This window comes from Triturus cristatus, chromosome 5_1 (assembly GCF_964204655.1).
Source record: "Triturus cristatus chromosome 5_1, aTriCri1.1, whole genome shotgun sequence".
Lineage (NCBI taxonomy): Eukaryota > Metazoa > Chordata > Amphibia > Caudata > Salamandridae > Triturus > Triturus cristatus.
In genome coordinates, this window is record NC_140587.1 from 435,334,697 (window position 1) to 435,361,916 (window position 27,220).

The 27,220-nt window shown below is 43.7% G+C and overlaps 1 protein-coding gene across 4 annotated transcripts in view; it reads left to right on the top strand.

Moving 5' to 3' along the window:
- The window catches only part of MTERF3 (mitochondrial transcription termination factor 3), a 186,685-nt gene that overhangs the window by 18,433 nt on the left and 141,032 nt on the right, over positions 1–27,220 (top strand). The window contains exon 1 of one of the 4 annotated variants that reach the window (XM_085605219.1): positions 23,607–23,729. The exons of the other annotated variants lie outside the window; for them this stretch is intronic. The gene's annotated coding sequence lies outside the window, so the exon portion shown is untranslated. Of the gene's footprint in view, positions 1–23,606; positions 23,730–27,220 lie in introns of those variants that run through there. 4 annotated transcript variants of the gene reach the window in all.

The following is a 27,220-nucleotide window of genomic DNA, read 5'->3' on the forward strand; positions in this document are numbered from 1 at the left end:
ACTGCTTTAATGGGTGGACCATGATGAATGGTCATTTAATTTCAGCTGTAGATCATGGATCCCTGAACAGTGTCATGTATGTGCATTGTGCTGAGGGGATTACCAGGTAATTGTTCACACAGCTCTCTGATGGATGTCACATGTAGTCCCCAGATAGATCATGCAGTCTGTGTGTTCTCTTTTTTACTGCCAGTCACCGGTGTATTCAACTGTGTAGCCTTGGACCGTGTCGTGTATGGGTATGTAACTTGCATGATCAAGGTAACTATTGGCGGCGATACTACGTGTCTCTCGGTCCTCTTTCAAGTGCTTGCCGTCCTTTTCCCCAGCAACTCCCCTCCCAGGGGCGGCAATCTGAGGGATAATCCCGGGCGCTACAAGCTCTAGCTACACCTCTGCAGAGGCCCACAATCAGTCGCAGCCAGGATCCATTACAAATGCAGCAAGTCCAAAAGCACGAGTGTACAGCACACGTCATGGTTCTGGACTTGATGCATGTCTTTTCTCAATAGAGAGAAGCTGCGGGCTGATTGTGGGCATTTGTGAAAGTATTCCTGTTAATTGCAGCGCATGATGGGCGCTGTGATTAACAGGAATACTTTCACAAATGCCCACATAATTCACATGCAACATCCATGTACATAGCTCTCCCTAGTGAGAGACGCTAGGGCAGCGAGCGTTCTCTTCTGGAATCTACTTGCTGGCAAATGTATTGTGGAAAGTGTGTTTTAAACTTGTAAATAGATCGTTATTTACAACTTTTACCTGGGGGCTTTAAATTGAATAGCTAGCTGGGGAATTGAGTTAGGCACACTGACACTTCTCCAAAAACGCTGATCTTCCTCTCTCTGCCTCCCCCAGCCGTCTTCTGTTATTTGCTGCTGGAGGCGGTGGGCACCATTTTAGGTAGGGCTGGGGGTGCGCTCTAGTCGCGCTGCCCTCCCGCCCTCCCAGGCTATTTAGAGCGGTTCTTTGAAGCCCTCGTCGCCTATTAGAGCTCTCCCTAGTGAGAGACGCTAGGGCTGCGAGCGTTCTCTTCTGGAATCTACTTGCTGGAAAATGTATTGTGGAAAGTGTGTTTTAAACTTGTAAATAGATCGTTTTTTACAACTTTTACCTGGGGGCTTTAAATTGAATAGCTAGCTGGGGAATTGAGTTAGGCACACTGACACTTCTCCAAAAACGCTGATCTTCCTCTCTCTGCCTCCCCCAGCCGTCTTCTGTTATTTGCTGCTGGAGGCGGTGGGCGCCATTTTAGGTAGGGCTGGGGGTGCGCTCTAGTCGCGCTGCCCTCCCACCCTCCTCACACCCTATATAATGTGCATCCCGGCCAGACGGCGCAGCGGGCTGGCCCAGCGGGCGCGCCGAAGCCGCGCCAAAGCCAAGCCCGTCTGCGCCCGTCCGCGACCGGACACGGCCTAGGGCCCCTACCCCTGACCCTAATCGCATGTGGAGTTGGAGTAGGAGTGACTTAGTAAGTTTTTCCTCGATTGTGTGCCCTCTAGGTCACCACAGTGTAAGGGTAGGGGAGAATGAAGGATGTAGCCACTGTCAATTCCGCTTCAGCTTAGCCCTACCAGACACCAGGGCAAGCAATCCCTCGCTGTCCTGCGGCCTCGTTAATGTGAGGTCGCTTAGCTGCCACAAACATGACATATATGACCTTCTCACTGATAAACACTATGATCTGCTGTTTATCACTGAAACGTGGCTAGACGCCAATTCTGATCCTGATATCATCCAGGCTTTACCTGATGATTATCAGATGGTGCGCCTGGACAGACCGATAGGCAGAGGGGGCGGGATTGCCATCGCCTTTAAACAACGATGGCCCTGCAAACTTGAACTAGTTGACCTGGTGGGATGTGAAGCGGGTGTCTTCTCCATAACAATCGATGGGAGCATGACTGTAAAGGGCCTGCTAATTTATCGCCCACCGGGACCTATGGCCAGTTTTAAAGGAAATCTCCTAGAGTGGGTCACAGAAACAGCGATTAGGAGAGACAAGTTTCTGCTGTTGGGAGATTTAAATATCCACCTGCAAGACGCCCTAGATAAAGGGGCGGTGGAGTTCCGGGAAGAACTTCACACCCTACAACTAGAGCTAAAAGGTCAGCTGCCTACACACAATCGTGGGCACCTGTTAGACCCAATATTCGCCAACTGGGAGGGTGTTTTAGCCGCTCCCCCGGTGCCCCTGCCCTGGACAGATCATTTCTTTGTTCCGTTTACTATTCACTTGCCTAAGCATAAAGCTAGCGCTCCCACCCCTCTTAACTATCCTCGACGTAAGTGGGCAAGATTCTCCCTGCGAGAGTTTAATAAGGCTCTCACTGTGCAAGGGCCCCCAGGAGGGATTGACGTGACAACGGCAAATAAATTGCTCATTGACCGTATCACGGCTGCTCTGGACCACACAGCCCCACTGGGCCGGTCAACTAAAGCTGTCCAAAGACAAAGAACTGCCCCCTGGTTCAGCGAGGCGTTGCGTTGTGCCAAAAGGGACTGCAAACGAGCAGAAAGACTATGGAGAATGAGCTATGATGATCGGTCGAAGGAGGCCTACCTCACTAAGAGACGATTCTATCATAATAAAATTTGGATAGAAAAAGCCACCTACTATGCAGATAAAATCTCTGGGGCAGAAAATTCGGCCAGAGAATTGTTTAGTATATATAAATCTCTATCCACCCCAAAAACCGTTACTGGAGATGAAGATTACTCAGTAACAGCTTGTAATCGTATTGCCAACTACTTTGGAGACAAAGTGCGTAAGATTTACTCCGCTTTACCCGACACGTCACCCCTAGCGGAAGAACCTGCAGACTTAGCAGGAGCTGAAGTCGATCTAGATCTGCTACTTCACTTCACCACTCCTCCCTCGGAGGATCTTGTCAAAATTTGCAGATCCGTCAGATCTGGCTCCCCACGTGATCCTGCTTCCCCAAAAAGGTTGTATGACAGCCTAGAGACACTAGAACCCTATATCAGGCATTTGCTAGATGTCTCCTTTCATTCCAGTTCTTTACCTGAGGACTGGAAACAGGCTGTGGTGCTTCCTCTTCGGAAGAAGCCTAATATCGGCTTTGACAAGCTGGATAACCTACGCCCCATCTCTCTCCTGCCTTATTTTTCGAAGGTAGCAGAGAAGGTGGTAAATAAGCAGCTAATGAAATATGTGGAGGACAGCAACCTCCTTCATCCGACTCAATTCGGGTTTCGGCCACGCCATTCCACGGAGTCCGCCCTTCTCAGGGCTTCCGAAACCCTTAGGCAGGGCGCTGACGAGGGTCAAACCGTGGCTCTCATCCTTTTAGATCTGAGCGCGGCGTTCGACACTGTGGCACATTCCATCTTGCTACAGTGTCTGAGCAAAGGTGGGGTGAGAGGGGCAGCGTTGAAATGGATTTATTCATTTCTTGTTGGCCGTGGCTTCCAGGTAAGGCAGGGGGACTACTACTCTGAGCGAATCGCTCTGGACCAGGGGGTGCCGCAGGGCTCGTCCCTGAGCCCAACACTTTTTAACCTTTATGTAGCCCCGATTGCCTCCTTGGTAGAGAGCTACGGCCTCCGAATGGTATCCTATGCCGACGACACGCAGCTGGTCATCTCCCTATCGCGCGCACCCGATCTTTCGGCGGGCACCTTTAGAGCCTGTATGCAAGATCTAGCTGCCTGGATGTCCGCTAATTGCCTGAAGCTTAACGGAAATAAGACCGAGGTGCTTGTCGTAGGGGGAGATCGCTCGGCGTGGACGTCGGCCTGGTGGCCTCCTTGCCTAGGTTCAACACCTATTCCGTGTTTGAAAGCGAAGAATTTAGGCATCTGGTTCGACTCCGACTTAACCTTCGGCCCTCAGATCAACCGGGTGGTCGGATCATGTTTTGGGACCCTCAAAAGTCTCAGGAAGGCACTGAAGTTTCTACCGGTAAAGGCCCGTCAAACCCTTGTGCACGCATTGGTCACCTCTAAGATGGATTATGGCAACCTCCTCTATCTAGGGACTCTGAAAAAGAATTTGAGCCGTCTACAGGTCCTACAGAATGCCGCTGCCAGGCTGGTACTTAGACTACCCAGAAGAGCCGCATCTTTGATGGCCCTTCGGTCCTTGCACTGGCTCCCAATCAGAAGTAGGGTTGATTTCAAAGCACTCTGCATGTGCCATCGGATCATCAACGGGAGGTCTCCTCTCCCTTTGAAAGGACTACTGTCGCCCTATGAACCGCCCCGCTCCCTCAGATCTTCTGGCTCAGGACGCCTTGTTGTCCCCAAGGTATCAAGAGCACGGATGGGCGGAAGATCCTTCAGGTACCTTGCAGCCGTCAGATGGAATACATTACCCTTAACACTGCGTCTCGAACCTTCTGAACTAATCTTTAGAGCTAAGCTCAAAACTGCACTATTTCAACAGTAAGTATGCACATCTGTAGGTTCCAGTTAGCAGCCGCTCCTTAGCGCGGGGACACGCCGCTGTGCGTCACCAAGCGCTTTACAAAACTCCCTAAATAGAAATAGCTGTCAAGGTGTCAGATTGCAGTGATGACCAGGGAAACCTATAAATATCAGAAATTACACTCTGTCCTCCCTAGAAGAGGTCCTTTCATCCCTCCTAGCTATTAATCTCTCCACCCTTTAAGCCTTTCATCCAGCGTCCATTTCACCTGTCTATTCATGCTCCCATCTGTCTGTCTTTTCATCTAATCCATCCATCCTTCCTTTACCATTCCATCCATCCATCCATCATTTCACCCACCTTTTATCAATCACCCATCCTTTCACCCTTCCATCCAGGTTTCCATCCATCTATCCAAACATTCATCCTTCAATCCATTCTTACGTGCACCCACCCATGCAAATATAACTTTATTCTTCCATCTCTCAAACCTTTCACCTTTGTATCCATCCTTGTATTGACCTCTCCTTCTTGTCGCAGTTTCTTCCTTCTTTTCATATTTCCTATATTTCATTCTTCCTTTCTGCCCTCTCTTTCTCTTTCCCTCTATTTCCCTCATTCTTTCTCCATCTGTTATGGTTTCTACCCCGCATTTAGAAAAGAAATGCAGAAAGTTTTCATATAGTGCGAACTCAACCCAAAAGTATTGGAGCGCTTTACATGATTTATTATTATATATTTTTTTGTATGCATGGGGAGATTAATTGATTTGCCCAGAATCATCTCCTAAACTGACAGCTCGAGCATTAAGCCACAAACCCAACCACAAGAGCGGAACCATTTTCAATATTATATACAACTTGATGCAAAAAACAACCATTGACAGAGACAATAGTCTTGGCTTCTTGTAGGTGTAATGATACTTGTATTATATATCTGGATGCAATGACAGAAGCAACAAAATATCAGTAGGGTGGCACACTATGCGATGCACATATTTTTTGCGTAATTGCTTTAAAGCCACACCCTTAATTGCATTGGTTATGCCCCTTTGAAAGAACCCCGAGTATTTTCATCCCACTCAAAGCCTTGGTCTACACGCGTGGTCAGGTTCTCGGCACACATAGCCTTGGCTGCAGCGCACAGAGACCTTACTCTGCCGCACACAGAGGAAAATAATTAGAGGGAACATTGGTGGTGAGTACCCTGTTATGTGTAGGTTGTCGGGCAGTGAGTGCCCTTTTGCCATGAGGTTGCGGGAGCTGAGTGCCCCAGTTCTGTTCCATGGGTGGTGAGTACCCTTTTGCGGTGAGGTTGTGGGAGCTGAGTGCCCCAGTTCTGTTCCTAGGGTGGTGAGTACCCTTTTGCAGTGAGGTTTTGGGAGCTAAGTGCCCCAGTAATGGATCATAGGGAGGTGTATTCCCCTATTACGTGGAGATTGTGGGAGTTGAGTGTCCCATTTCTAAATGTTTACCAGATTTTCGAGTTTTGAGTGGTATGCCAATGAGTGGCATTAATGCTTGTTTTAATTTTGCATAAGAGAGGGGGATGAGGTTAATCCTAATATGTTTATGGTTAATCCCAATTTGTTTGTTTATTTTTGAGAATGCAATGTAAATGCTTTTCTTTCAGAATGCATTGTATATATTGATGTTTGTGTTTGCTTCCTTCATTTCTGCATTTCCCTAAGGAAAGGGGATATGTTATAATTGACGTGTCTTTCCTTTCGCTGGCTGGGTCTTCCCCGCTGCTCAGCTAGTATGAGTGTTAGAATGCCTGATGACTTCATGGAATGATTGAGTGCCTGGCTTGTGTGTGGAGTGTCAGTTTATGGCAGGCAGGCTGAGCGGCAGGGAGGCTGCTCCTGGTGGGGTTATTCCATTTACCTATCTTCTTCTAATGAACTTACCTTGTAACTAAGCTTAAATAAATCCAACCTGTTTTATATACCTGGCTCCTGGACCTTCAATTTACCACATCTTACAAAAAGGTTTTTGAAAGCAGGTGTAAATAATTTTCTTCATGCATGTTGGTAACTCGCGCTAGTTCATTCCTACATGTGTAAGTTACGACTGCAGCAGCTGGGTAGTTCTGGAACATGGCCATGTCTAATGCGCATGTGAAGGTAGGTGTAACTTTTTTGTGGTGTAATTTACACCTTTTTTGTAACAATGGCAATCAATGATCAGTTGATTCAGTTACAAGCTATAGGCATGCGTGGCTTTTGTTTTGAATGCTTAATATTGGGGACAGAAGAGAGAAGCGGAGGTTAAGGCTGTACATAAATCAAAATGGAAGTCTCATAGAAGACCTTACTTTTCTATGATTCTCTTCTTGTGGACACCAAGCTAAATATGAGGAGAAGCGAGAGAAAGGGAATGAAGGATGTGGCGATGGTGGGCGATGATAAACGGAATGGCAGTGAGGAGAGGCAAGTAGCAGGACAACTAGGCAGTGGAGAAATACATATCAAGGCTGTTTCGAAAACTGGTATTGCAATCAGGAAACCGCTATTACAACGCTGCTGTTACCACCCATTGCCTTTACCACGCATGGATTTACAACGCATATGCCTTTATCATGCATGCCTTTACTACAAATTATCGGTGTAAAGGTATGAATGGTAAGGGATGTGCGTGATACTGGTGGTAAGGGCATGTAGATGGTAAAGGTAGTAAAGGCACAGGTGTGGTAAAGGCTATTGATGTCTTTAGAGCGGAGGACCGAAGAGACCCTTCCGCTTCCTCTTGTGCAGAAACACGAACCGTCCCGCACTTCAGCCTACAGGAACTTCCTCCCTCATCTTGACGTAAGGGGGATTGTAGAGGAGGACGTCGGCCGGGGAGGGTTTCAGGGTTGCTGCAGCGGTGGGTCCGGGTTTAGGGCTCTGGAATTTTTCAAAACTTTTTTTAGGGCAGGGAGCCGGGGGTAGGGAGGGCACTAGCACCAAGGGCAAGTTTTAGGATTGAGGGCTGGGTTCTGTCTTCTTTTTTTATGGTTGGGAGATGGTGGGGGTGGGGGGAGGACTCAGGGCTGTGGGCGTTTTTTTTTTTTTTTTTTCTTTTTTCTTTTTTTTTTTTTAAAGTACTGGGGGCGTAGGGGCACTGGGGTCCAGTTTTAGAGCTCAGGGCTGGGGACTTATTTTTGGGGGGAGGGGCTGGATGTATGGGGGGTTGCGCCAGGGAACGGTTTTAGGGCTCAGGACTGGGATAAGGGAACACCTTTACCACACATATGCCTTTTAACATTCATGTTTTTACAATGATATTCATTGTAAAAGCATGCGTGATAAAGGCATAATCATTTTAAAAATATGCATGATCATTTTAAAAATATGCATGATAAAGGTTAAGCGTGGTAAAGGCATTTGTGAAGGGCGTGTTGTAATGGCATGCATTACAATGGATTGCGTTGTTTCCTCATACATTCATTGCAATCTGGTTTTACATGATGGAAAGTTGTGTACATGATGGTGGAGCTTTACATACTGGAGCTGTAAAGCTACTGTCATAGCAACGGAGCTTTACATACTACTGTGAGGGGACAATGAAGATTTAACTACTGGACCTAGGCCAGTCTCATACTGCACTCCAGTGCACTGGCATGACTGTATGTGTGTTCTGTAATTCGAGGACATGTAAATACTGGCATAACAATGTGTTATTTACATTCAGGTGGTGTCATATTAATGCAGTTATCTGAGTGTGTCCAATTTAATGTGTAGGCCCAGGCCTGTGTGGTCTATAGCCTTAACCTTTTGACTTCTGAGGACCCCGCCGAATATTAGAATCTGGGGACCTCCACTGAGTCATTACTGGACGCTGGGGACCTTTCCTGAAGCAATTTTAATGGTTTGGACCACAACGCAATAGAATGCTGAAATATTTTATTTAATTCACAAATAATTATTTAAACAATCATAATTTTAATGGGAAGTGTGGAGCTTTTTTGACATCAATTAAGGATACCCATTGTCCTTACCGTGTTCTGTTTGATGCATTTGCACTGTCCCATGAATAAATATGAGATACCAACTTGTTAGCCTTCAATTGCAAATTCCTTCACATTTACAGAACGTTTTAACTTTTAAAATTTTACATTTTCTTCTTTATTTAAACACACTTCAATAATCTGTTAATATTATGTACATTTTTAAGCAGTCTCAGACCTCCTGAGTAGCCCTGGCACTGAGCAACCCCTGCACCACCTTCAATACCACTATTCAGGGACTAGTCCCCTTGTACAATTAGCAGCCCTGGCATACTTGAGCATTAGTGATCTCAGTTTACAGTCTAAATTATTAAACATGCCTCTGATCTATTTGAACAACACTCTTGGCGGATTGACACTTTTAACATCTTATTATCAGCCCCTTGAAATATTCGAACAACGTCCATATACATTTTGGATGCAACCTGGCATATAATGGCTTGAGTCAATAATGAGGGCATTTTAATTTCTGTTTCAGAAATTGTAATGTGTCGTAAACAGGTAGGGAAACAGCAATTGACAATTTGTCCTTTCACAGTTTTTATAATTGTTATTTCTCTGTCCATGGGATTTTTTGAGATGGGCAATACTTTTCCCATTGCACACGTATAATAATCTGTTGTATACCCAGTGTTTAGTACTGGGTGTGCTACTGGTGAGAAATAGTATTCATTACTGTGGTAGACTCTGCAGTAATGGAACATTTAATTAGTTCCCCTTGACCATCGTTCTACCAAACCTAGGTGGTTTTATACACACCATCTGAAAATATGGTTGTAAAAGGCACATTTTGGATTCAGTTTTTAAAAATGTTTTGAGACGAGTCCCATCAACACCTCTGTAGAGGGAGAGGCTTGCTTGTTTCACTTGTGCATTGCAATATGGGACTGGTCTAAACATTTTACAATAGCTGCGACCCAGTCTTGCCGTGGTCCAGAAGAGTGGTGTTGGTTATTGGTATTGTCCAAGCATTCTAACAGCCGTGAATGATGCCAGAAGTACACTCACCTAGACATTCAGCCTAAAGCCAGGAAGCTGCAATCATGCTGTTCGCAGCGCCCGGCCACTTCCTTCACTGAGTATATTTTTCCGTTTCCAGCACTGCCGACCATCCATTATCTGCTATTTGCAGTCTCATCCATTTTACAGTATTTCCCTGGTGGAGAACACCAAATGCCTTTTGTAAAATTGCGTTTACCATTTTATTAATTTTCGTCAACGTTACTGACGTAATTTGCTTTTGCTATTCAGTTTCCCAAAACTTGATCGGGGGAAGAGCTTCCAAATTCTCCAACTTGTATCTTTAAATGCCATATAACTTTTCCAAACTTATTGGTTCAATGTGCATTAAATCACACCATTTGGTACTTATTTTGCGTAATTTTCGGGGGGTATCAATCCCCATACATTCTCTTGTGTTTATTTTCCGTGCTTTCCCATGCTGCAGGCCTATTGCTAAGGTACAATAAATACTCCACGGAACAGACCAAATGTATAAGTTTCCATTACATATGTATGCAGTTATGTAGCACCAACCTGGAGGCATCAGACTTCTATATATTGTAACATAAAGTAGTATATATAGAGCAGAAAAGAATATAAAAACATTGTCGTATCAAAAAATTCTCATTGAAAAAAGGAAGGTATCTGTTACAAGTGAGAACGTTTTAAGTAGATGTGTTTTAGGGCCCAGCTGAAAGATTACACGTTGGGGCTATTCTTAGATGCCATTGAACCTAATCTAAACACACTCATTGGTAGAGCGCCTATTATCCCCAGTTGAGGGCTCTTGACTTGACTGAAAACAGATGTATATTGTTTCCCAACTGAATGACACTTATTCTTTCGACCTCAGAATGATGAAAGGCTGAGTACACAACTTGAATGAACTACCAGACCTGACTAGAAAGTTACTTAAGCATGAAGCTTGGCAGGAGAAAGTTTGTTTTGATACTTTTTCTTTTTTTGGTACTTACAGTATAGCATGTAATTTGATTATACTGTTGTGAGACACCCCTGATTTGATGTTTAAAGATGTATTTAATTCACAAACAGGTTTGTCCAACATTATTAGATCATTAGGCATCAGAAGGCACTATTTGCTACACATTTTCCATTAATTCAGTTGAGGGAGGAGCACAAACCCATTAAAAATATATGCAGTCTTATTCTATGGTCTTGGAGGAGTGCGCTTTAAAATCACCATATTCCAAAATTCTCCTTTGGATAGCATGCTCATAAAAATGCAAAGTGCACTTTAAAATCTTGATGTAGTGTAACATACCCCAAAAATGCTCGGTTGGGTGAATTTCATGCAGATATTTATCCCTCGGGTACAGGGGCCATGCCCCTACAAAACATATAAATCAGGCTAGGGGCCTGTTAACATATAATAAAATAGAAGGGTGAAACATGTAACATACGTATCAAACAACAATGTCCTCGGGTAAGTTCAATATAAAGGATAAGATTCCTAAAGTGGAATCGAAATATCATTAACAGCAGTACCCTTTTCAAGATATCACTGTAAGCAGATCATGATTTGAAATTACTTTAAAATAGTGAGGTTTGCAATACAATTTTTTTTTTTTTAGGGCAATACTATAATTCGAGATGTTCTAATGGCTGGAGAGATCGAGCTCCACCCCGTAGGTGCACTTTTTAAGAATAATTGTTTTACTGAGCTTTCTGTTTTTAGGTCGTAGCCTACCAGACGGGACAGCTGTCTGGTTGCGAAAGGACTTCTTGTGGGCATTCTGAAAGCTTCCCTGTGAATGCATTCTGCCCATTGCTTACAATTGGCTTTGTGGTTTATAACTGAAATGTTCTGGTTTTCTATTTGCTGGGTTTGTTTTAGGCTGTCTAGCATGTCTTCGTCCCACTGGTGGAGCAAAGCTTGTTTATCATCGCTTTTTGTATTCTTCCATGAGTCCTGCTTTCTTTTACTAGGCCTTTACATTTTGTTCATACTTGTCACATTTGCTGTGCATTCAAAGACGTAGGTCAAATGTCAGACTCTGTCGTCCAGGCAGCTTGGTGTTTACTTTTCTTTCTCTGTCTTCAAACTGAGAGGATTTATCTGACAATCTTGCTGGGTACTGGGAAAAAAAAGGTTTTTTTTCTAGCACACAACAAAATGTAAATGAGCTCTGCAAATATTTAGGAATGTATATCAGAATTAGGAAAGCAGAAATGAAGTACTTTCTTTTATAATTCCGAAGTATGGTGGAAACATATTTTAATATGATCAAAACAATTCAGTACACTAAGTGATGTCTTTTCATCAAATGACCCTTTGTGTGATGAATAGTTTTATCAGTAAAACACTATGTGCAAATGTAATGGTAATTTCTGTTAAAAATGAGTTGTCTGTAATGGCAGTGTGCTACCACACCATGCATACATCACACTGCACCACTCCACTCTGCGCCACAGTGCGATGCTGTACTCATCCACACTCCACTCCCCTCAATGCCACTCTATACCACTTCACTCCAGGCCACTCTGCTCCACTCTACGACACTCTACTCTACGACACTCCGCTCTATATCACTTCTCTCTAGTCCACTCTGTGACACTCCACTCTGCACAAATCTGATGCTCTGTTCCACTCAATGACACTCTACACCACTCCACTCTGTGCCACTCTACAACACTGCACCACTCTACAACACTCTGTGCCACTCTAGTCCACAACACTTTGCCACTCTGCTTCACTCTACAACACTCTGCCTCTCTACTTCACTCTACAACACTCTGCCTTTCTACAACACCTTGAGTCGCTCTTCAACACGCTGTGCCTCACTTCAACACTCTGTGCCTCTCTTCAACACTCCGGGCCTCTCTTCAACCTTCTGCGCCTCTTTACAACCTTCTGCGCCTCTTTACAACCTTCTGTGCCTCTCTACAACCTTCTGTGCCTCTCTACAACCTTCTGTGCCTCTCTACAACCTTCTGTGTCTCCCTGCAACCTTCTGTGGCACTCTACAACACTCTGTGGTACTCTACAACCTTCTGTGGTACTCTACAACCTTCTGTGGCACTCTACAACCTTCTGTGGCACTCTACAACCTTCTGTGGCACTCTGCAACCTTCTGTGGCACTCTGCAACCTTCTGTGGCACCCTGCAACCTTCTGTGGCACCCTGCAACACTCTGTGGCACCCTACAACACTCTGTGGCACCCTACAACACTCTGTGGCACCCTACAACACTCTGTGGCACCCTACAACACTCTGTGGCACCCTACAACACTCTGTGGCACCCTACAACACTCTGTGGCACCCTACAACACTCTGTGGCACCCTACAACACTCTGTGGCACCCTACAACACTCTGTGGCACCCTACAACAATCTGTGGCACCCTACAACACTCTGTGGCACCCTACAACACTCTGTGGCACCCTACAACACTCTGTGGCACCCTACAACACTCTGTGGCACCCTACAACACTCTGTGGCACCCTACAACACTCTGCACACTACAACCTTCTGTGCCTCTCTACAACACTCTGTGCCTCTCTACAACACTCTGTGCCACCCTACAACACTCTGTGGCACCCTACAACACTCTGTGGCTCTCTACAACACTCTGTGGCACCCTACAACACTCTGTGGCACCCTACAACACTCTGTGGCACCCTACAACACTCTGTGGCACCCTACAACACTCTGTGGCACCCTACAACACTCTGTGGCACCCCAACACGCTGTGCCACCCTAAAACACTCTACTCCGCTCTACAACACTTCACTCTGCAACACTTTACTCCTCTACACCACTCCATTTTGACACTGCACTCCACTGTGTGCCATTCTACAGCACCGTGTGCCACTCTACTTTGCTCTACTCCACTTTACCACACTCTGTTCCACCCTACTCCACTCTACTCTACAACACTCCACTCTGTGACACTTTACTCCACTCTACGACACTCTACTCAACTCTACGACACTCTACTCAACTCTACTCCCCTCCACGCCCCTCATCTCTATGGAATCCTACTTTACTCCACTCTGTGACACTCTACGCCACTCCATGACACACTACTACACGCCACGACGCACTACAAGACTCTACTTCACTCTACGCCACTCTACTCTTTGCCACTCCATGACACTCTTCTCTACCACACTTTATTCCATTCTGTGGCCCTCACTTCTATCCATGGCACTCCACTACACAACACTCTACTACACTCTGCTCTACTACACTTTTCGCCACTCTTCGCCACTCTATTCTACGCCACTCTCCTCTACACCACTAACTTTCAGCCATGTTGAACAACAGCCACGCTGGTGTACAGTATGGCTAAAACACATTGGCAAAGCTAATAGCCCTTGTGTAGGTGAGACCCATGGGCTTTGCCAATGCTTTTTGAATGTAGGAATTTGTATTAGATTGTATTCTTTGGAGGAAGCACCTGGTCCTCCAAATAGGGTCGCTTTTGCACAAGGTAGTTGGGATTTAAAAAAAGAAACCACATCTTTAAGCGCGATACAAGTACGTTTGTAGATAAATAGGAGCATTCATTTATATTGTGTCCTCGTCGCCTTAACAGTGCATCACTAAAGCAGATTACATTTCATTAACCTGAATACATAGTTGCAATAAAAGTACAATATATGTAGGGTTTCTAAACAATATGGTGTTAGATTATATTGTGTGATAAGGAAGAAGTAGTTTATGAATTGGCTAATGATACAATAAAGCAAATGTGTCCAACAGTTTGCGTTGCTATATTGGGCAGTAGGTATTTGTAGAGCATGTTTACATATTATGCAGTAACATAATACATTTTAAACAGTAAGCAGCAATGTTAATTTTACAAGACCTGTATACATGATGTGTACAACACATGCAATATAGTAGGACCTCCAACATAAGCTGATTATGATTTAAATGGATAGTTTCTCCCCTTCTTTTGTGCAAAACTTAAGCACAAAAGGTTTTGAAGTCAGTCCTGAAGATCTTGATAGCAGGCACTGAGTTCCAGAGCTTTGAGGCAGTTCGCAAGAAGACTTTCTTCAGGGTTCTTGTTAAGTAAACCTTGGAAATTGCTGGTCAGTCCTCTCGCTTCTGGACACGCAGGCACCTCCAAAGATCTTCCAAGTTTGCCCAAGATATTTTGGTGTTTTCAGATAGACTGCTTTGTATGCAATACTTGCAAGTTTAAATTACCATCTTCTTTATAGTGGAAGCCAGCAAAGATAATTTAAGACAAGGAGCAATGTGTTCTTTGCGGCTGGTGTCAACAATGCAACTGCATGAAGGGTGGCTCTAATTGGGGCTTATCTTGATTACGGGAGACCAGTTTGCAGTATGTTGCCATATCGTGTTTAATTCTGGACCATTGTATAGGCCTTGCTTTGTAAAAAAAAAAAGAAACATATCATTTTCTTCAGCATTTTTAGTTATTGGGCTCCCTTGGCTGTTTTTTTATATATATTAATCAAGATGGAGTATGTTGTTTAATATGAAACTAAATGTTTTCCTGTTTTTAACCGCTAGGAGCCAAAGTTCAAGTGCCTTAAGGGGGTTGGGGCGGTAACCAGTTTAGTACTGCCAAGGTTCCTCGGATGGCAGTATCAGTAAAACTCAGTTTCGGAGAGAATTAAACTGAGTTCCTCTAGTGTCAATTTTCAATTGTTTTGGTCGAGATATTTTCCATGGAAGGGTACATTGGGCACAGAGTTTATTTTATGGTAAGGTCTAAACCATACTGGTGCTAATTTAAAGCCAACATAATTTAGAAGGTGTACCCCTGTGGCTCAATGAGAAGGTTGAACAGAAGGCGAGCGATGATGTAACCCTGCGGGGCATCATGTGACTAAGGGTACAGAAGAAAGCAGTGATCGCCCGAATAGATTTCCATTTTATAATTGAAGAGATATGATGCAAACAATTTTAATACTGAGTTCTCGGTAATTAGGGCCTGATTACAAGTACAGCGGTCCATAGGGCCATCGAACTTGTGGTGGAGTGGCGGGATCCGCCGCACTGGCGGTTAGACTGCTGCATTTTGAATGCTACTGTCCCACCTCCACAAGACCGCCGCACCCGCTGGGGATCTGCGATTCCCTCGGCAGTGGCGCGGTGGTCTGGCCCAGAAATATGCTGGCGGTGCCGCTGCGGGACCGCCAGGCATATTCCGAGATTCCTTACTGTCACAGTTTTCATGGACTTGAACCCACCATTAAAACTGTGTATAGGACTCCATGTGTCCAAAGGGCCATGTGATTCATGCAGGGGGGCACATGTTGTGCCCCCCGGTGCATGCACCCCCTTTCCTTCACGGCATGGTCTGCAGAGGCCATGCCGTGCAGGAACGGCTTTTGGCACTCCCATTGCATTGCCTTTTTAATAGGCTCTGCCTTGGGACCATCACCGCACTGCCCGCCAGACACGAGGATGCTTGCAATCGGGCAGGCGGTGCGCACACAGCTTTGACTGTTTGGCAGCGGAGCGGTGGTGTGCCATGTCACCAAAGTCATAATTAGACCCATAGTCTGTTACTCAGGACCAGATTCTAGTTGCAGTGCTCTGTGAGAAAAGCAGCTTAGCAGTCCTGTGAGTTTTACACCTCAAATGTCTATCAGTTAGGTGTAAAGCACCGCAGTGGACAGTCTGTGCCACTTTCCCCCAATCTGCTCTGCGCTGTCATGTACCACTGTGGCATGTTCTTGATTACTGGCATCTTGCTGTTAGGTATTCCGTTAACATTTGCTCATTATGTTAGCTTCCTCTTCAAGATTCAAAGCAACGCATGTCTGGCATATAAGTAGGATACCTACATGGATCCTGTATTCTACATTACTGTTTGAAAGCCCTGCCCTCTGTGTTAAAATGTTTTTGATTTTACTGAACTGAAAATGTCCAGACACTGCCTGTGTGCTCATAGGTGGCACATCCTTCTCTGTTCAAGCAGTCAAACTATGAAACCCTTTGCCCCCAAACATAAGATCCATGGATAACTACCTTGTCTTCAGAAGACTACTCAATAGTTGGCTCTTCCCCATATAACCACCATACTCCAACATAAATATACAGCATATCCCTGTGTATATAAGCAGTTATGTGTCTTCCTTTGTATAAATGTGCATAATAATCTTCTTAATCAATATGTAGATTTTCATTAGTTCTGCTTAACAAATGTACATATTACTTATGGTTTCTATGTTTAACATGTATGTAGGTCACTGCATAAATAAGTACTTTTGTTTAATAACTTCATCTACAATTGCTTCAGTACTGGGGGGATATATGTATATTAGCTTAAAGTACAGCAACACTTAAGTCTGAGTTTATTTAATACAACTTAAATCTAGATATATTACTGTGGTAATCCTATGACTGATGTTATTGACGATGTAGAATCTGGAATGTAGAATGTACGAAGCGGTAGGCTGGGAGGTTCTGGTTGGAGACAGTTGCTGGAGCTGTTAGTGGCTGGGACGCCTAATACATACATACCTTCCATATACTTATGTATCTGTATATTTATTACTTTGCTCCAAATTCAGGATCTCAAATGCACTACTCTATATCTCTCCCCTTACCTCTCTCTGTATATCCTCTACCTCAACTCTTACTCATCCCAAACCTCAATCTACCGCTCTCTCCAATGCACCACCATATTTCTTACCCTATACCTCTCTCAATATACCCTCTACCTCCGCTCTGACTACTATGATCCCCAAAATAGCCCCCTCTAGACTCTTCCCTACTCTACCCTTACCATGATCCTCAAAATAACCCTTTCTAAACTCTTCCCTCCTCTATCCCTCCATTTCATCAAATCAAACCTCTTTTACTATACAGATCTCCCAAACAAGCCTTTCTAAACCCTTCCCTCTGACTCTTCCCCTCCCCACTCGTCCCAAAACTCTTCCTGCTGCTGTGAACTTCAAATAAACACTTTCTAGACCCATTCCTCCCCTATCCTTTTCAATCCAACTAACACTCACATGTCCACTGCTCAAATTAATTTCATATTTCTCCATGCTAATTCACCACTAATTCTGTTTGGGTTCTGGGATAGCATGCCACTCATCAAAGTGCTTTGATGCCTCATCAGGGGTACTAAGTGCTTTATAAATGCAAACCCCTCCCTCTTTCTCCCCTCCACTATCCTTTTCAACCCAAATACTAATTCGCGACTAAGGGCCACAAGCATCAAGCATTTTTGCCCTCGAAAATCGGGCCGGTTCGCAGAATCGGCCCGTTTGCGACGGCAAAAAGGCTTTTTCTGATGCATCAAAGGCTTTCCATCTGCAAATTAGGTAATCACAATTATTGGTGATTACATAAATTTCGAATGCATTTATGGAAATGCAATTTGCGCTCCATCAAGCCTTTCCTAAATGCAAACTGTGCATTTAGCAAGCGCTAATTACCATCAACTTCAATTGATGGTAATGTGCGCATTCTTTGGAAAATGCACAAAAGTGCATTTTTCAAAGTGACGTGGCGCACACACATGCCCTTAGGGAATGTGTGTGCGCCACATGTGCACACTTACCTTTATTGGGGGAGCCTTAGGCTCCCTGGCACCCTTGGAATTACATTCGCAATTTGGGATTACCAATTTGGTAATCACAATTTGTGCATGCATTCCCATGGGCCTATAAACCCATAGGAATGAATAGAGTGGCATTACGTAATAGCGATTCTCAATTTGCGAATCGCTATTAGGCAATGTTTAGGAATCGCAAACTTTTATGCGATTTCCTAAATAGCGATTCCTTAAAAATCGCTATTTAGGAATCGCAATACCTTATGTTGATGCATGTGCCCCTAAATCTTTTTGAGTTCTGGAGTAGCATACTACTCACCAAAAAGCGCCAGACACCTCATCGGGGGTAGTAAGCGCTGTATAAATGCAATTTATAATTACAATATGTTTTTGGGGGGTGGAGGCAGGGAGCATTTTGCCGTGCAGACAACAAAGCATTGAAGCTGCCCCAACACATTTGCATAGTTGTGATGTGTGGCACTACTGGTGGTATGACTTGAATACAGGTGTTTCTCTAGTTATTTTCCCATGTTTAGGCCAAGGCTGTGCCTTCTGAAACTTGTGCAGTGCCGCTATAGCTCTGTGACTGTCCCTACCCCTGTCTTTACAATGCAAGCTGAGATACAAAACGGGGCCTGGGAGTATTGAGGAGAATGTGATGATCAATTGTGTTGAATGCCATGGAGAGGTTATGTTATGTTCTAGGGTATTTGTAAATCTCAACTTTCACTCCGAGGAGCATCATGGCGCTGAGCGGATCCCTGACAGACAAGGTGGCTGAGACTGGAAAATTAATTAGATAAGTGATCTGCATGGAGCATCAGGGGCTGTAAAGATCCACGTTTTTAGAGCTTTCCTAAAAAGGGTTTCTGATTGGATGAAGCGTAGGTGATTGGGAAGTTGGTTCCAGGCCTTGGTCCCAAGCACTGTGATTGATTTCCCCCCTTTTGAGAAACATCTGAAAGCAGTGGGTTTTAATAGATTTGCGTTAAACGATCTGAGAGTACGGCGTGGCACATAGTGTGCAAACCTGGGCCGAAGGTATTCTGGGCCTGAGGTTTCTTTTGTGGATGGGTAGCCAATGCAGTGCTTCCAGTGCAGCAGATGCTGATTACCACCTAGACCATTTTTGTACTAGTCGGGCTGCATGTTGTACCATTTGTAGTTTGTGTAGGACCGACTTATTTGCTCTGCATAGAGACTGTTGCAATAGTCCAATCTAGAAGTGATTAGGGCCACTCCGACCGCCTGTCTCGCCATGCAGGGGAGAAGGTCGAAGAACTTTTTAAGTGACTTTATCAGATGGAAGCAGATCCCAGCCACTGCTAGGGATTGCTGGTGGAAGGACAGTGCTGAGTCAATTTTGACCCCCAGATTCCTAGCTACTGTTACTTTATTGGGGGTCTGGGGGAGGAATCTTGGAGGGCCACCATAGACCAGGGGAAAAGGTGTTCGCTTTCCCTAGTGACAGGATTTCTGTTTTTCCTGAGTTACATTTTAAGGTGTTAGCTTTCATCCAATGAAAGACTGCGGGAGACCATGGCGGAGATTTTCCTCAGCCAGTGTGGTGTTTTTATCTAACACCAGAATTAGCTGTTTATCGTCCGCGTATGAGATAGTCTCGATGTTAAAGGACGATATACGACTAATCAGGGGAGCCATGTAGGCATTGAAGAGCACTGGACTGAGAATGTTCCCTTGTGGAACCAGGGAAATAAGGGTTTTTTCTGCTGACTGGTATTGTCCGAGAGTAATGACTTGTCTTTGGTTTTGTAAAAATGATTTTAGCCAGGCCAGGGCGAGATGAGAGATACCATATGCTGCGAGACTGTCCAGGAGAATGACATGTGAGACCACCGTGTCAAAAGCAGCTGATAGGTCTAATAAGACCAACACAGCATTCCTTCCCTGGTCTAAAGCGGCTTTAAGGGATTCAGTGGTGTACAGGAGGGCCGATTCCGTAGAGTGCTGAGGCCTGAACCCTGATTGGTTAGGGTGTAAGATAATAGGTCCTTCCAGATAGGTCATAAGTTGAAAGTTAACTAGTTTTTCAGTAATCGTACTAAGACATGGGAGTAGAGAGGTGGGTCGAATATTGGTAAGGGTGGTGGGATCAGCAAGTTGTTTCTTTTGGAGTGGTTTGACTGCTACAAGTTTCCATTCATTGGGAACTTCTGCTAGTGAAAGGGAGGTGTTTAATATGTTATTGATCACTGGATTGACTGTATCGATAATGGCATGTAGAATTAAGGGGGGACATGGGTCAAAAGGAGAACCTGATTTAACTGTAAGAGTAGCCTGATGGGATTGTTCTAGGCTGATGGCTTGAAAAGCTCAAAGGGATGGTTTGTTGTTTCCTAGATCAGCAGTTGTAGTAGCAGAGGAATGAAAGGTACTGGGAAATCTTGTTTTAGTGACTGGACTTTCTGTTCGAAATAGTCTGCTATGCGGTTACAGAGAGACTGTGATGGGGGAATCTATTGTTTAAGGGATATGGGGTTGGTGAAAGAGTTGACCATCTTAAAGATAGCTTTTTGATTTGTGTTGGCCAGTGTAAGCATCTCGGTGAAACAGTACTTCTTGGTAGCTTTGATTTGTTGGTGGTAGTTGTTAAGAGCTGCTTCGAACCTGGTTAGTTCATCCTGTTTGTATTTATGTCGCCATCTACGTTCCAATTTCCTGCAGTGGCTATGTAGTTCTTTCAGGTTTTGGGGGTACCATGGGGCGGAGGATTTCTTAAACGATCGGTTATTTTGTGAGGCAGGAGGTGCAAAAGGGTCCCTCAGAGTGGACATCCACTGTATGAAACATTGGTTGTCCACTGCTGGATCCCCCAACAGCCTAGGTCTGCAGTCTGAGGCTTCTAGACTGAGGTTGGGAAGACCTGCCATATCATTCCACCTGGGTCTGGTGTTTTGAATGGTGGGGATGTGGCCCTTTAAGTTTTTCGTGTGCTGTTGTCTGATTTCTAGAGGTACAAGCTTGTGGTCGGACTAGGTTAAGCTAACTGGGGCTTTTACTATAAGGGTCACGAGATTTGAGCAAATACTGTGCTACAAATACTGTCCAGTGTGGTCTGCATTGTGGGGTAGGGCTGGATATCCGCTGATCCAGGCCAAGTTTATCAATAATTTCTAGGAAGTTCATTTCACCCGGATCATTTTGTACATCTAGGTGGATATTAAAATCTCCTAATACGGTGACATTGGAGAATATAAGGGTTAGTGAACTCATGAACTCTCCAGTGCTATCCAAGAAGGTCTTATAAGGGCCTGGTGGGTGGTACAGCAGAGCCCCTGAGAAGGAGAAAGAGTCCTCTATTTGGAAGCGTAAGCCAATACTTTCTGCACCTTTGAGGTAGGATATGTCAAATACAGAGCATTTCAGTGTGCCGCGATAGATAATCGCCAGCCCTCCTCCTCGTTGTTATGGTCTATCCTGTCTGTGAATAAGATAGCCAGGGAGTAGGGCACAAACAATATCCGGGTTACACCAGGCCTTGTGCCATGTTTCTGTTACGAAGAGGCAGTCTAAGTTACTGTCTAAGATTAGGTTGTAGATTCTTTGGGCATGTTTGCATAGTGATCTAGCATTAATGAGACCTACTCGTAGGTAAGTTGTGTTAGGACTGTTGCCAATCGGTGTGTCCTGTAAGGGACTGAAAACTGTTTTACAGTTCCTACAGCAAATGGGGGCCTCCCATTTAGCAAAATCAAAAGGATTTTTGCAAGAGGTCTAATAGCATGAGGAGCCAAGACTCCACAATCCAAAATGGTCTTGCGTGGCATTGGTGATATCCAACCATAATTCATTAAGGTGTGGACTGATTTTTTTTTTCCTTCTGTTTTTAAGCTGAAGAGGCAGGAGGGAGGATTAAAGACATTTGCTTTCATTTTACTATAAGCATATTTAATTCGCGTTCTTGATCATTCAGATCACCAGTGTTGAGAAGGACTTTTTAAATTTGTAATAATCCTTATGTCCTTTAAGTCTGATCCGTTCTGAGACCAATGTAAATCCCTCTGTCCTAGTACTTTTGGCATGTGGAAACCTTTTTACGTTCTATTGTAGCTGATTGAACTGTAACAGCACAATACGGTGGCTGGTACTGCACTCTCATCTCCTGAAGTCCAATTTTAAAGCTATTGTTTTATACCCCTGAAGAGGCCACAAAACAATCAAATTTGCCATGGGTCTCTGGAAGTAATTTTAAAGTGTATGGTAGGAAGGATGCTTGATATACAGAGCAAAAATAGCAACATCTGGGAAAACCTACAAGGGAGATTTGACCCCCCACCCTCCCCCAAAAACCCAGGAATTTAATTTCCTTTTTAACTTGCGTTATTGTGGAAGACTTTTTTGATGAAGGTCTAACTGAGCAGTGTTGGCATGTATGTTGCCACGTTATCCCTTTAACATGGCGTGGAGTAGACAAATGCCGGGGCAGATGTGAAGGGAGGGGCTACTGCTCTGTGTTTAGGAGCCTTGCCTGGAATATCAGCTCTCCACCACAGTCCGTGGCTAGGAACTTGAGTTCATGCTGCACCTTTACCTACTACATACAAACCACATACTCTATCCTAGCAAGTGGGCAATGGTGTACGTACAGATCTCGCACATCTACCGAGGGGTGAGGTTGCCAGAAATGTATACAACAATCTAGATGTAGCCTCCAAACTGGGTCCAGTTCTCAAATATGTGGCCTCCAGTGTTTGAGATGTGTCCTCCAATCTGCACACAGTCCCCCAACTGAGACCTCCGCAACTGAACAGAGTTTCTTAGATGTGATCTTTTAAATTGCACCCTAAATTATAGAAATTACATGTACAACTGGGAACAACATTTCTTAAGGCCTCCTGTGCTGCACACAACACACCATATGTGGCCTCTGGATTTGAACATATGGCTTCCTAATTTGGGTACAATATGACGGAGATGATATGAAAGGTGTCTTTCTCTAATAGACACATTACACAAGATGAGGCCTCTGGAATCAATCACACCTGTAAATGGTCTCTCCTTCACAACTGGATATGCCAGCGTAGACAAGGTTTATAGAACAGGTAACAATACAATATAACACAAGTGGCTTGCAGAATTGAACTCCACATGTACCTGTACAATGTGTGCAAAGTAAAGAAATCCCAGTATTTTTCTAGTATCTAATGCACAGTGAAGCATTTAGGGTCATCTCAGTCTGTGATTTAAAAAAAAAAAGTTGCAAAGTAAACTAAGCAGTACAATCTCCCTAATTTTTGACAAGGTAAACAAACGTTAGTGGTTTTCTGTAAGATAATGAAGGTAAAGCCATCAAAATAATAATTTGTAAGCAATGTAAAGCTAATGGATTAATTTTATTTCTGAAATTAAATCCAAAGTAAAAATTATCTGGACAGTCTCACTAAAACTAATGCATGTACCAGTAATCAAAGTAATCCATGTTTCTTAATGTAGTGCAGAGCACAGTAATCAAAGTAATATTTTTAAATTCAGTACAGCGTAAATTAATTAGAGAAAATTAAATAGAGGTTGATGCAATCGGAATAATCTTATTTAGTAGCCCATTGTAGACTACATTAATCAGAATCCTCTTTTTTTAATCTAACGCTGAATATCCTCAGAGACCTACTTCTGTAGCATAAAGTGTTAAAAGCAAACTTCTATTGTTATCATCCCCTAAACTAAATCGAGTATTCTGTATTCTAACAGAGAGTGAATCAGAGCACAAGATTTGATGTCCCTCAAAGAGTCCAAGGTCTTTGAGTGACTGTAAAGTTCCCTATAACCAGGACCTGGCCCAGTGTATTCAACAAAGCTTCCATCACTTTCCATGTTAAGTATAAAATGTATACATTATTAATAAATTACTTCCCTAAAAAAATTCTTGTTTCCATGTGTCACAAACAGCATTCTTGATTTATTTCTCGAGTTCTTTATGCCTTCACTTGCCAATTGGATCTTATAAAGCTGTTTTGTCTAATGTTAGTTTAAAAATTGTTACACTGTAATTTTTGCTTAATATCAAATTGAGATAGCCTATATTTTCCTTCATGTCCTGCAGACCTAACAAAATGACTTGTGATGTGTATTGATTTAACCTATTGTGATCAATAGGCATATTCCACTTCCAGAAATTTGCTATTAATATCTCCTTTGGTAATACGTTAGAACACACATCATAATAGACTTTTGTAAGAATTTAGGACATCATGACCACAAATGTAGTTACAATCTTGGTACATAACCACATTATTTCTAATATTTTGTTCAATAATACGCTTCTGGACCTTATTACTTGATTTCAAATTTTGAAATATGATTTACCACATTCCCTACAACTGACAGGTGTTTATTTCATATTCCAAACCACCAGAAATGCCCTACTGATTACCCCATCACAAATGTTAAGTTATTCCACTTCTAGCAATGTCACTAACGAGGCCATAATGTAAGGATAAGAGTATCTTGGGCTTCAGAAAAGGTTAAATTGACTTTCTAACATAATGTCAAATCTTAGACATTTTGCATTGGCTTTATCTTTTGCTGGCTGATATTTTTATATGAATCTTCAATTTCCTATCAGACGTTAAACACCTGCCTAAGGAGTAAAATACATTAAGTCATCAACGACTCCATTTTGCAGTCACTTTAAAGATATCCTTGAATTGCTACCAAGCCACAAAAGTTGTGTCTTACCTACAGTCATTGTGAGCTTCTTCCATTATAACATATAGACAAATTCTCAACTGGCCTTTTATGGTGCAGTCACACATAACCTTCTTTATTTCTTGTTAAATGTGTTCAGTTTCTAATCCAAATAGCACCTGGGAGAATATGTTTTCTATATATCGGTAGAGGGCCAACTTTGCTGCTTTTTTTTTTTAATTATGAAAGAAAGTACTTCCATTATCATGAAATAAATACGTCTCTTTCCCAGGAGGAGGTGGAAATTTGTCAGTACTTGGGTATCCAGTTGGAGAAGAATCTATTATGGAAACTCCAGACGGAAATTGGGCTACAAGTCGCGGCATTGGGTCTGAGTGGGCCTTGGACAAGAGGAATAAAAGACTACCTAAGATAGTCTCACCAACATATACTGTGCCTCTTTTACAAAAAACAAGCGTTGGCAAAGCCAATAGGTTTCACCAACAAAAGCTATTGGCATTGTTAATGTCTTTTAGCCATGCTGTACAGCAGCGCGGCTGCTTTGAAACAGGGCTGAAAGTTTTGGGGAAAAAAAGCGCTTGGACATGGTCAGCATTGACTACGTGATAGCCTTTTTGTGTGATGTTACAGGGGGGGGCATGCAACAACGCAGAAAGGGCAAGCGGGTGGGAGAGGGCAAGCAGCAATGTGAGGGCTAAAAAGACAAAATAATGCAGTACTGTCACAAACTGTACCGCATTATGCTACATAATTTGCCTTTTCTTAGCCTTGTTCATAAGTCACAAAGGTCACATAAGTGAATGTTGCTTAATTGGGGCATTGTAGAAAAAGCAGGAAGAAGGAAAAGAAACATAGCCAAATGCTGCGGCCTAAGACAGTTAGAGAAAACAAGTGGTTTAAATCCTATCCAAAGCATGGTAGCACGTAGGTTGAGCATTCACGAAAGAGATCTGCTTGTAAGCCATCCTTTTATCCTTATTAGTCTGGTTGATGGGGTATATTTTTTTAGGCGACACCAAAACAACGTTAACATTATGAAAAAGGCTGTAAGGTTTTAAAAGGTTGTGTTAGAGTAGTCCTGGTTCGTAATACAGTTGTAAAAATAACTAGCTTTACAGTGTGTTACCACAGTCTTGTCACTGGGTGGCTCTAAAACCTTGCCTCACTGTTACTTAACAGATACTCATTTTACTGACTGAGGAAGGATGACCGGTCGAGCCAATCCTGCTTTAGAACATAGAATGTGCATCTGCATGTATAAAGCATTTTATCAGTGGGTCTTCGGCCACTTGAAGGAACATGTAGCTTTATTCCTTTTGTGATATATTCAGGCGCTTGGCTGTTAACTTCTTTACATGTTTCACTTTCTCATTGGCAACCAACAAAGGCGATGAACTAGTGACCGTATCTATTTACTAATTGAAGTGTTTCCTTGCAGATCTCTGCAGCAGACACTTAACCCACTGAGATGTAATACAGGAAGATTTATTTTACCCAACCAGGGACGTAATATGGTAAAAGCACATTTTCATTGTTGTCGCCGGGTGCACCTTTAAAAAGGTGCGCTGGGCGTGAACAGTGAAAATGCGCTCTATCACCATGAATGCGCTGCCTGCAGGGCAGCCGCAAACTAGTGCTTCACTGGTAGCAGCGTATTCAGGTGAAAACCGGAGCATCTGCTTTACAGCCGCTCTGTGTTTTCACTGTGCAGGCGGCACCCGTCTACACTTTTGAAGGGGATTAGAGATTCCCTAGCAGGTGGGTGCAGGCATGGGACCCCTTTCCCCCTGCCAGAGGACTGCCATCAGGAGGTGCACTCAGAGTGCGCCACCTTCTAGGTGTTGCACTGAGTGCCCCTCCTGAGGGCTTCTTTACCTCTTTGCCCGCGTCTATAATATGGCGTGGGTGCAGAGGCAAAGAGATTTCCTCATTTGCATGGGGCACATCCTCATGCAAATGAGGGAACGCCCCCTGCAGATAGTGCTGGTGCTTTATGTGCGCCAGCGCTATCGGTATTACAAAAGGGGGCCGCACAAGCGTCTGCAGCCCGCACAAGCATCTTCGGCCCCTTATGTAATACCAATATGCCCCAGGGGGCGGGGGGCGTAAACCGGGTGCAAATGTCTGCTGCGCCCCTCGGGCACTCACTGTAATACGGCCCCAGTTATTAAACACTATCATTAGAAACCTCGAGAAATGGTGCTACGAGGGACAAAACTTTATAACATGCTGGAGGGCGTAATTTACAGCACTAGAAGAAAGAGGAGATGCAACAAAGACAGGACCGTTACTGGACCCTCATTCTTTTAATTTCCGCCCCAGGTAGTCCTTTCAGCACCTCTTGGACAAGGACCTAGAGGGATCACGATTTGCACAAAGGAAAGAAAACATTTTAATCACCCAACACTGTAGCTAAACAAACAACTCCAATAATGCAAGAACAACCTCTCTACAATGTTCTGACACTTTTGTGGCAGTTGCCTACGTGATGAAATATTCACAAACTGAACAATGAGTGTGTTTAATGGGTTAAGAAGTATTTTTCAAATATTGTTTATGGGAATCTTATTTTCTTCTTGTTTAATGTAATGAATATTTCTTATAAAACTAATTCTTTCTAATTTGCCATGCGATATGATCCTTGTCCTATGTGTTCT